The sequence below is a fragment of the Ovis aries genome, chromosome 17, assembly GCF_016772045.2.
Source record: "Ovis aries strain OAR_USU_Benz2616 breed Rambouillet chromosome 17, ARS-UI_Ramb_v3.0, whole genome shotgun sequence".
In the NCBI taxonomy this organism is placed as follows: Eukaryota; Metazoa; Chordata; class Mammalia; order Artiodactyla; family Bovidae; genus Ovis; species Ovis aries.
This window is the reverse complement of record NC_056070.1, coordinates 20,700,380-20,712,515: the sequence shown is the minus strand read 5'-3', so window position 1 is coordinate 20,712,515 and position 12,136 is coordinate 20,700,380.

Genomic DNA, 12,136 nt, shown 5'->3' with positions numbered 1-12,136 from the left:
AAGGAATATCATAGGATTAATATCTGAGGCAATGTAGACCATAGTTTGTGTCCTTTCTAACAATGTTTTAAGTGTGTTCCACATATTAGCAGTGTCAACATCATCTGGAAGCACATTAAAATCAAAATCTCCATTATCAAAAAGATCCCCAGGAGACCATATGACCATTAAAACTGGAAAAGTCCCAGTCTGGTCTATGAAATACCTTTCTTTCTGCTCCCTGTTTGCTAATAGGACTCATATTTTGTTCACATTTTGGGTGGTCATATTGATCATGATCCCTTTCCAACCCTTAGTGACAAAGGTTGATTAGACTAAGCCAAGCATGATAATTTAATTCCTTTTCTTCTGTTTGAGTATAGGCATGAAATGCAACCCTGAACAAAGTGATGCAGGAAACATTCTGGGGGCTTACAGAAAAACAAAATGTTATTACCCTGAAAAAAGTATACAAAACAAGGACATGGCTACACTTGCTTCAGGTATTTTCTTTCTGCAAACAATGTCTGCAGTGACCACCACTTTTGTAACTCAAGAGAAGACAAAGAAATAGCAGAGAAGCTGAGCTACACTCTTTAAGACCTAGAGGAACCCCTTGGTTGCTGCATGCTTGTTAATGGGATAATGAACACTTTCTTGCTGACTCACTTTCAGTTGGCTTCTGTTACTTATCCAAACATATTAACTTAAAACAATTATTGAGATCAACAGCTTGATTGTTGTTGTTTAGTCACTAAGTCAGGTCCAACTCTTTTGTGACCCCATGGACTGTAGCCCACCAGGTTCTCTGTCCATGGGATTTCTCAGGCAAGAATACTGGAGGGGGTTGTGATTTCCTTCTCCAGGGGATCTTCCTGACCCAGGGACTTGAGTCTCCAGCAATGACAAGCAGATTCTATACTGCTGAGCCACAACGGAAGCCCAATAGCTTGATTAGCCTCATTATTTGTCATTAAATCTTTACCTTCTTAATCCACAGATAGGTTAATTTTTGCGGATTTCTATTAGTGAACTACATACAGACCCTACTGCTAAGTCACTTCAGTCGTGTCCGGCTCTGTGCAACCCCATAGACGGCAGCCCACCAGGCTCCCCCGTCCCTGGGATTCTCCAGGCAAGAACCCTGGAGTGGGTTGCCACCTCCTTCTCCAACGCAGGAAAGTGAAAAGTGAAAGCGAAGTTGCTCAGTCGTGTCTGACTCTTAGCGACCCCATGGACTGCAGCCTACCAGGCTCCTCTGTCCATGGGATTTTCCAAGCAAGAGTACTGGAGTGGGATGCCATCGCCTGACCCTGAGATATCCCAAATGAATGTCAGTCTCTAAATCAGAAGATTTGCTTACTGAGTTAGGACTGAATTAAAAATTAAATTAAAATTTCTCTATGTGGATTTTCTTGCTATTTAAATATTAAAATTAATTGGTTTTCTATATTCAGTTCTATGAACTTGGAAAAAAAGAGCAAAACAGTAGCCCAAATTTAGATCATGTTAGTTATGACTGAATTGATTATTTAAGTTTTAAGTGAATGCCCGAAGTAGCTCATAATAGTTTAATTATTGCCACATTTACTTTCTTATAAAAATCACCCTAAGAAAGCTCAATTTAAAAGCAAAACTAGGGCTTATCTTCTACTTTTACTGTGCATAGATTTTCATCTGAAGTATGTTTTCATTAGATGTATGTTCATTAGATATGTAGAATTTAAATTCTACTGGACAGTATTTATTTTATAATTATACAAGGCTTTTAGGACATATTTTATTCAGGAAAATTTCATAAATTTTTAGCACACTAGGCCACTGCATGATCACTTAGTATTTATATATATATATGCGTGTGTGTGTGTGTGTGTGTAGATTTTATTTTATTAAAATAATTACTATTTATAAAAGTATGGCCAATGATATCTTCCAATATTTGCCACAGGAGTATTTCTGGTCCAAAATGCTATTTCGAAACATTGCCACTTCCCTTCAAGAGGTACAGTTCATTTTTTCTTCCTTTTGAACTCAAGGGTACTTGTCACTGCTCCAACCAATATACTATGGAAAAGAGATACTTTGTCACTTGTGAGGCCAGATCAGTGGTAGGACATGCATCTGTCTGACCATTCCTCTTTCTTGATATGCTTACTCCAGGAACTCAACCACTTACTGTAAGGAAGTCGAGGCTACCTAGAGAGACCACAGGCAGGCCTTGGACAATAGTCAGCATCAACTGCCAGAAAAGTGAGTGACCAAGCTTTCAGCTGATTTCAGTCCTCAGCTCAGCCTTCTCAAATGACTGAAGCCCCAGACATTTTGGTACCCAGCCTGGTAGAGTATGACCTGACTGAATTTCTGACCCACAGAATCTGTGAACATAAGAAACGGATGTAATATGTCACTAAATTTTAATACTCTATGGATGAGTTAAAAGTACACATTCAAATCTTAAAAAGAAAGTTCATTAAAGGCATATGTTAATCTAAGACGTCGTTAATAGTGGAATCAGTTGGTCAATAGAAAGAAGCTAGGCCTGTTGTCAGATACAATCAGATATAAATTCTAATTTTGTGATCTTACTCAAATTTTCTGAGCTATAGCTTCCTTACTTTAACAATAGATATAAATATTCCTATTTCATGAGATTATGATTAAATATACAACATATAACCTAGTAATTAGCATATATTGTTGCTGTTGCTTAGTCGCTAAGTCATGTCCAACTCTTTTGCAACCCCATGGACTAAAGCCCACCAGGCTCCTCTGTCCATATGGATTTCCCAGGCAAGAACACTGGAATGGGTTGTGATTTCCTTCTCAAGGGGAACTTCCTGACCCAGGGATCAAACCTACATCTTCTGCATTGGCAAGCAAACAATCAAGTTCTTTACCACTGAGACACCAGGGAAGCCTAGTACATATAGATAATAAATGTTTGCTACTGTAACATGTTTTAGAAGACTAAGAAGTTTATAATAATAACAGTAATTCTGAACATTGACTTGAGTGCTTACTATATGTCAGGTACTAGGCATGATGTCCAGCATGTGTTGTCTCAATAGTACTAAATTTATTCAGTTTATTAATTCAGTTTATGCACGCTTATGTCTCAGAGACTCATACAGTTAACTCATTCAACTGATAAGTGTATGTTTTAGTTCCAAATGCTGTGTCAGCTTTTATTACTAGGTTGGTGAAAAAGTAATTGCAGTTTTGGACCATGAACTTTAAATCAGTATAGAAAGAAAGAAAGTGAAGTCGCTCAGTCGTGTCCGACTTTTTGCGACCCCATGGACTGTAGCCTACCAGACTCCTCCATCCATGGGATTCTCCAGGCAAGAATACTGGAGTGGGTTGCCATTCTCAAATAGGTCATTAATAATTAAAATAGGAAAAATCAACACATTTTTGCCAACCAGAAATAAGCTTCTTTATTCATGTAGCATAAAAATCCATGCTTCAGGATTTGAAAATCGCTTGGAAAGCATTTTCTGCCTCCTGCTGGTTGTGGAAACATTTTGCATGCAAAAAGTTGTCAAGATGCTTGAAGAAGTGGTAAGTAGTTGGGCGAGAGGCTAGGTGGATATGGCGGATGAGGCAAAACTTCATAGACCAAGTCATTCAACTTTTGAAGTGTTGGTTGAGCAACAAGCAGATGGGCATTGTCATGGAGAAGAATTGGGCCTATTCTGTTGACCAATGTCAGATGCAGGGGTTGCACTTTTGGGTGTATCTCATTGATTTGCTGAGCATACTTCTCAGATATAATGGTTTTGCTGGGATTCAGAGAGCTATAGTGTATCAGACGGGCATTTCATCACCAATCAGTGACCATGACCTTTTTCTGGTGCTAGTTTGGCTTTGGAAAATGCATTGGAACTTTCTCCGTGGTCCAGCCACTGAGCTGGTAGTCATCAGCTGTCATATAAATTCCACTTTTCATTGCATGTCATAATCCAATCTAGAAATGGTTCTTTGTTGTTGCTTATGATAAGTGAAGACACTTTGAAATGATGATTTTTTTGATATGCAGTCAGATCATGAGGCAGCCACTTATCAAGCTTTCTCACCTTTCTAATTTGCTTCAAATACCAAGTGAGCATAGAATGGCCAATGTTGAGTTCTTTGGCAACTTCTCAGGTAGTTACAAGAGGGTGTTGGGTGTTGTCAGCTTCCCATAGCCAGTCACCATGCTCCTCATCTTCAAAGCGCTCATCTCCTTTGCAAAACTTCTTGAACCACCACTGCACTGTACCTCTGTTGGCAGTTCCTGGGCCAAGTGCATGGTTGTTGTGCGTTATCTCTGCTGCTTTACAACCCATTTTGAACTCAAATAAGAAAATTGCTTGAGTTTGCCATATATCTAACATCATTTCCCTAATCTAAAGTACATATAAAATAAACAGCAAGTAATGTCATTAGCAAAAAAATATAAAGCAAAAATGTGCATTAAAATGATGCATAGCATAACCATTTATTTAAGAATGTATTCCAATATCAAACAGCAAATTTCAACAATGCAAAACTGTAATTACTTTTGTACCAACCTAATAATAAAAATGTCCAGGACTATCTTTAAAATATAGTTGAAAGAGCAAAATATAGAATACTAACCGAAAATCTCAAATTAGTTTAAATAATATTTTTATAGAAAAGGAGATTTAAAGAGTAAATCTAAACTAGTAACACAAGAAAGTAATACTAAATAATTTCAATGTGGTACAGCCAGTGGCTGTCTTGTGTAAAAAAATATGTATTACAAAATCTGTAAATACTTGAACTTAAAATATGTAATTAAATATGAAAAAACAATTAAGTTTTAATATGCTCCTATAGTAGTATAGGCTCTACTGATAAAGACTCAAAATACTGCACTTCAGCTCAGTTCAGTTCAGTTCAGTTCAGTCACTTAGTCGTGACAGACTCTTTGCGACCCCATGAACCGCAGCACGCCAGGCCTCCCTGTCCACCACCAACTCCCGGAGTTCACTCAAACTCACGTCCATCGAGTCAGTGATGCCATCCAGCCATCTCACCCTCTGTCGTCCCCTTCTCCTCCTGCCCCCAATCCCTCCCAGCATCAGAGCCTTTTCCAGTGAGTCAACACTTCGCATGAGGTGGCCAAAGTATTGGAGTTTCAGCTTTAGCATCATTCCTTCCAAAGAAATCCCAGGGTTGATCTCCTTCAGAATGGACTGGTTGGATCTCCTTGCAGTCCAAGGGACTCTCAAGAGTCTTCTCCAACACCAAACTTCAAAAGCATCAATTCTTTGGCACTCAGTTTTCTTTGCAGTCCAACTCTCACATCCATACATGACTACTGGAAAAACCATGGCCTTGACTAGAGGGACCTTTGTTGGCAAAGTAACGTCTCTGCTTTTCAACATGTTATCTAGGGTGGTCATAACTTTTCTTCCAAGGAGTAAGCATCTTTTAATTTCATGGCTGCAGTCACCATCTGCAGTGATTTTGGAGCCCATAAAAATAAAGTCTGACACTGTTTCCACTGCTTCCCCATTTATTTCCCATGAAATGATGGGGACAGAGGCCATGATCTTCGTTTTCTCAATGTTGAGCTTTAAGCCAACTCTTTCACTCTCCTCTTTCACTTTCATCAAGAGGCTTTTTAGTTCCTCTTCACTTTCTGCCATAAAGGTGGTGTCATCTGTATATTTGAGGTTATTGATATTTCTGCCAGAAATCTTGATTCCAGCTTGTGGTTCTTCCAGTCCAGCGTTTCTCATGATGTACTCTGCATATAAGTTAAATAAGCAGGGCGATAACATACAGCCTTGACGTACTCCTTTTCCTATTTGGAACCAGTCTGTTGTTCCATTTCCAGTTCTAACTGTTGCTTCCTGATCTGCATATAGGTTTCTCAAGAGGCAGGTCAGGTGCTCTGGTATTCCCATCTTTCAGAACTGTCCACAGTTTGTTGTGATCCACACAGTCAAAGGCTTTGGCATAGTCAATAAAACAGAAATAGATGTTTTTCTGGAACTCTCTTCCTTTTTCTATGATCCTGAAGATGCTGGCAATTTGGTCTCTGGTACCTCTGCCTTTTCTAAAACCCTCCTGAACATCAGGAAGTTCACGGTCCACGTATTGCTGAAGCCTGGCTTGGAGAATTTTGAGCATTACTTTACTAGCATGTGAGATGAGTGCAATTGTGCAGTAGTCTGAGCATTCTTTGGCATTGCCTTTCTTTGGGATTGGAATGAAAATTGACCTTTTCCAGTCCTGTGGCCTCTGCTGAGTTTTCCATATTTAATGATCCATTATTCCTTCATTTCACATTTGAAAGCACAGACTCAAAGCTAATCATATGAGCACATGCAATTTCAGAAACTTGTTGCCATCTGGAGTATCTTAAGCAGAAGAAGCCAATATTTGTGCAGTTATTTCCACTACAGGCCTTTCAGTGGCACTCTTTGCAGAGAAGTCTGGACTAAGAAGAGAAATTAGTGACCATTCAAGAACATGGCTCAAAGACAGTTCTATTCCATTAGTGTATGTGTAACTTTTCTTAAAGTTGTGATATATCTCCCCAAAATGTGGTTTGTCCAAGACCAACACCTATTCAGACCATAAAATGGAAGGGAAAAAAAACTCTGTAGTTCATTTAAACAGCCTTTTTAAAGTCAGAGAATGTTTAGCTGAAGAGGCATTGCCTTTATTGCTAGCTTATGTTGAATGAATAATTCAGAATGAAAACAGTTGCAGCATAATGATAAAATTACATAAATCAAAGGGTAGATGCTCAATCCAAATATCTGCAGAAAAAAGTCACATTTCCTACTCTTCTGTTTACTGACAGTTATTTTGTTTGTGCAGATGTTCCAAAACTATCATCACACATTTCTTTGTGATATTTATAACCTACTTGGAATGCTTGCTCTAAAAAATTTTACTTCTCTATTCAACACATCCTTAAGCCTGAGTTGTTTTCTGTTTTCCAGAAGAAGCTATATATTAACGACAGGCAAAGTTCAAGGGAAATGACCGTTTGCTACGAGAATAGAGAAGAAAGGAGAGAACTGATAATTATTGGATGCCTCTTTCATACTAGGTGGCAGGAGACTTACTATTGCATTTCATTGTTTTCTTTACAACCAACCACATCTCGAGTTATAATAATTATTATGATTTTGTTAGATAAAGATAGATTAGTGTAATATTTATGGTCTAGGATCATACAACTACAAAAATATGGTATCACATTAGAAAGTCTGACCCAAACCTCTTGCTCTTGCCAATACATGAGAAAAACATGAATATTTTAAGGCATCATTAAAGCACAGTGACTTTAAGCAAAAATATTTTTAAAAGAAATGAAAGTACAAACCTTTTAGGCCCAGAGTTTAAAAATAGAATGTCCTTTACCTGGATGATTTAAACGAAGTTTATTTTAAATGCCATGACTTTTGAGGGTACTTTTCAACAACATGGTTTCTCCCCTTGTTAAGGCAGAGTCACATTTTAATACATGGATTTCTGGACTTACTTGCACAGAAATCTTAGCCTGAAGCTCTCTGCTTAGAAATGGGCCTCTCCACTGATTAGGTTCATGCTAAAATCCACCACATGTCAAATCGACTTAAGGATAAAAGTCATGTCTGCACAATTGCCTGAATAGCTTATTGATTTAGATTTTTAAAAATAGTGAGTTCAGCAAAATCAGAAGGGCAACAAAACCAATCATTTCAGCCCAAATGGTTCGTTCTCCAGCTGTGCACAGTCACAAATAGAAGAGCGGGCTATCTCCATCAACATAAGGCTGCACACTGTCACTCTCTGTGTGCATTACCTATTTCCTTACTGAGGAAGAAATCAATGTTGCTACATTTTGCCCAGCATTGCTTGAAATATTCATAGAAATTTATTTTAGAGAAGGTCAGTTTTGATGTGTAAATTTTTATATTATAACTGCTTACATATTATAAATTATTGTAGTGTTTCTACATAAAATAATCATTAATAATAAAATATTGTTTTATTCATTATTGGTTTTTAAAATATATTAAATTCCTATACTATAGTTTTCTTTTCCTATACCTGTAACAAGGCAAATAATCACCAAGAATCATTAAAATTTCAAGTAAAAGAGTGTATTAAGATTCACCAGAGCCAACATTTCTGTTCTGTTCTGTTCAGTCGCTCAGTCATGTCCGACTCTTTGCGACCTCATGAATCACAGCACGCCAGGCCTCCCTGTCCATCACCAACTCCCGGAGTTCACTCAGAATCACGTCCATCGAGTCAGTGATGCCATCCAGCCATCTCATCCTCAGTCGTGCCCTTCTCCTCCTGCCCCCAATCCCTCCCAGCATCAGAGTCTTTTCCAATGAGTCAACTCTTCCCATGAGGTGGCCAAAGTACTGGAGTTTCAGCATTAGCATCATTCCTTCCAAAGAAATCTGAGGGCTGATCTCCTTCAGAATGGACTGGTTGGACCTCCTTGCAGTCCAAGGGACTCTCAAGAGTCTTCTCCAACACCACACTTCAAAAGCATCAATTCTTCAGCGCTCAACCTTCTTCACAGTCCAACTCTCACATCCATACATGACCACAGGAAAAACCATAGCCTTGACTAGATGGACCTTAGTTGGCAAAGTAATGTCTCTGCTTTTGAACATGCTATCTAGGTTGGTCATAACTTTTCTTTCAAGGAGTAAGCGTCTTTTAATTTCATGGCTGCAGTCACCACATAGGTACATTAAGTAAAGTTGGAATGCTCCATGTAAGAAGGTATGTTTCTACCTATATAGCAAACAGATTCTTTGATTGATTACTTCAATCTTTAAATCCTTTTCCTCAGACCTTAACTCTTTAGACCTATATTCACAATTAAAAAGGTCTACACCCTGGTTTATATGCCAAAATATACTTGACTTGCTAAAAGTAAAAAATAAGAACTTACTGGGGTTCAAAATTATCATATTTTTGGCCTAATAAACAAAATACTGACATAAGTCACTTTCATTATTTCAGTACATGGAAATACTATTATTTTATACAGACGACTATAAACAGTAGAGGATATTCAGAAAAATAGGCATCTGAGTGTTAAAAAAAAAAGCTAGAAAACAAGGGGGTATTTAATTTTCACTTAATATATGACATGACTGTAACTAAAATAAAGCTAGATAAAATCATAATTACTTTATATTCAAAAAACTTCAAGCAATTATTTCCCAGATAGTTAACATTTAGCAGAACATAGAGAGGTTTGTTCAAACCCTTGTTGCTCAAAATTGGTGTAGTTATGAATAATAAATAGCCTATTAGTCCATTTCTAAATTGTCACCATTAAGAATAGTTATTACTTTAATTGATCTATATTTTATATTACATGAGATGTATTTACATCTGCTACATCAAACTAAAAAAAATAAAGAAGCCATTATATAATCTGTTATACATTCTTGTTATTTGAAAACTCATAGAAAATGAAAACTTGATGCTCCAAATTTGAGATGCAGTTGCCACGACAACCAAGAGGCACAATACTGCATACCACTATTCAGATGGTATTTCAATATCAGAAAGAATCTATTACATTATGTATTATTCTTTCTCTGAATTTAAATATAATATTTTAGTCCTTTGTTTGCAAATAGATGTATTTGTTATAATTTTAACACAGGAGGTTGGTTTAAGTATGTAGATAGGTAACAAATTCTGTGCTTTTCCTGAAATTTCTGGTTGGTATACACATGTCATACTAAAACATTTTTTCTTTGTATAAATATTTAAATACACACAATATTCAGTGATTAATATGGTTCTGTGATATGACATTCACCCTAATGTAAACTTTTCAGTGCCCATATGCAAGCCTAATCCTTCCTCAAATCTTTAATCACACTTTCAACTATTCTGTTTTCTCCACTAGAGTGTCCTCGTAAGCACTTCAGCCTATTTCCAAACTGAATATATTAGCTTTCCCTAAACCTGCCTCCTTATATATTGCTTAAATTTTTCTACCAGCAATACTGTCTTTCCAATCATTCAGGATCAGAGTCACATCTGATTTTTTATTCTCTTTATCATCACTGTATAATTCACTGACTAATCCTATCGAGTCTGCCAGGAGAATAATAATTTAATGTTATTGTAATTTCAATATTGGTTCAATATTTATTTTGTACAGCCAGATGAAAAAGCAAATTTATATTAATTAAAGTTTACCTATTTTATATATATATATATAGGAAGAGGGCAGAGAGGCAGGTGACAGCAAGTCTTGAAAACCACCCATATTACATGCTAAGCTTTATTCTGTGGTTATGAACAAACCAAGAGAGATTTTTCAGAAAAGAAATTACTTAAGAAAATTAAGACATATTTTAACATTGCTAAAATCCAGGTGCATTTTATAATTGATAGCATATATTATTTTATGGTGGTTCTTTTCTCTTCATGAGTGAAAAATCAGTGGCTTATCTTACAATCAATAGTAAAGATTTGTGAAATGTATCATTTATCTATAGATATATTCATCTAAGAAAACACATACAAATACAAGTTACTATTGTCATCAATTGTAATGCCAGAATATTGGAAACTATAAAACTCTAATAAAAAAAATGTGATATACCCAAACAATAGAATAACTTGCAAACTTTACAAAGAGTAAGACAGAACTACATGAAATTTGGCTTCTCAGGTGGTACTAGTGGTCAAGAACCCGCCAGCCAATGCAGGAGGCCTAAGAGAGGCAAGTTCCATCCTTGGGTCAGGAAGACCCCCTGCATGGCAACCCATTCCACTATTCTTGCCTGGAGAATTCCATAGAGAGAGAAGCCTGGCAGGCTACGGTCCATAGGGTTGCAAAGAGTAGGACTGAAATGACTTAGCATGTATGCATGTGAACTTCATGGAAATATTTTTACATTATAATGTGTCAAATATGTCATGTCAAAAACGTCAAAATCAATGTTTGTACAAAAATGCTATCATGATTGTTTCTGGAAGGGGAGAGCTTAGGTGATCAGAGTAGGAGAAAAATTGATTTTTCATTGTATTGAATTTTTCAATGATTTTTCATTGTATTGTATTAAGTATTGAATTTTCCTCCAACTGCAAGTTTACCTATCAGGTAATCAAATACATATTGTAAAATATTTTTAAGCTATTATATCCATTAAATTTAACCTAATTTAAATAACTCCTTCTAATTTTGAGATTGATTACTGTTACATGCTCCTGAAGAAGTAGAACTTATTCTTTTCAATATTAGAGTATGAAATCATTACTTTTCTTCTTTGCATGTTTTCTAAAATTGAGTTAAATTAACTGTATATGATGTATAATATTTATCCCATAAATATTGGGAACATTTGTTACATATAGAATTGGGTTTTATTTATTTGTTTAGTCAGTTAAGTATGATTACTTTGTTTAATAGGATTTGGAAGAGCAAATATTTTTGTTAAATTATTGCTGTTATGACTATCCTTTGGAGATAATGGTTAAGCTTTTTATTTCAACACTGCCCAATGTGTTATCACTTTGTCTTTAAATTATCTGGGATATATTTGATATCTATGGCTTTTATTGACTTTTTCCCAGATCTCTGAGGAATACCTACTTCATTATTTTTCTTCTAGTTTTAAAATATACTTATGATTTTTCACTTGGAAGTAGTCCATTGGACCTAAAGGTTTTTATACATATCTTTTTGAAGTCTATTCTGTGGAATCTTGAAATGGCTTATTTTCTTTCAGGAAGTGAAATGTACAGAATTCAAGGATCATCAATTACTTCAGGGTCAAGAGTGTCTCAAGAGTAAATCATGTATAAGATGTTAAAACTAAACAGGCATCAGCAAGCTACTAGAACCAGAAGCCCAAGAGCAAAGTTTATATATATGGAAAAGAACAGATGCTGTCTCAGCCAGTGTTGCATCTACTTCTATTGTCTGTCTAGCAAGAACAAAAAAGCCTTTGTGGGTACATCCTGGAGCTGTTTACTATTACTTCAGAAGATAGAATCTTAGCTTACACACTTATCTAACCTTCTTCATTGACACATTATAGTGTGTGCTCCAGTGGACCATAAAAATCCTCAGTTCATAGTAAAACGACACATCTGCTTCTTTAGGAGCTTTGTTTTACCCAGAGTTATATATGACTATTCTGACTTTCCT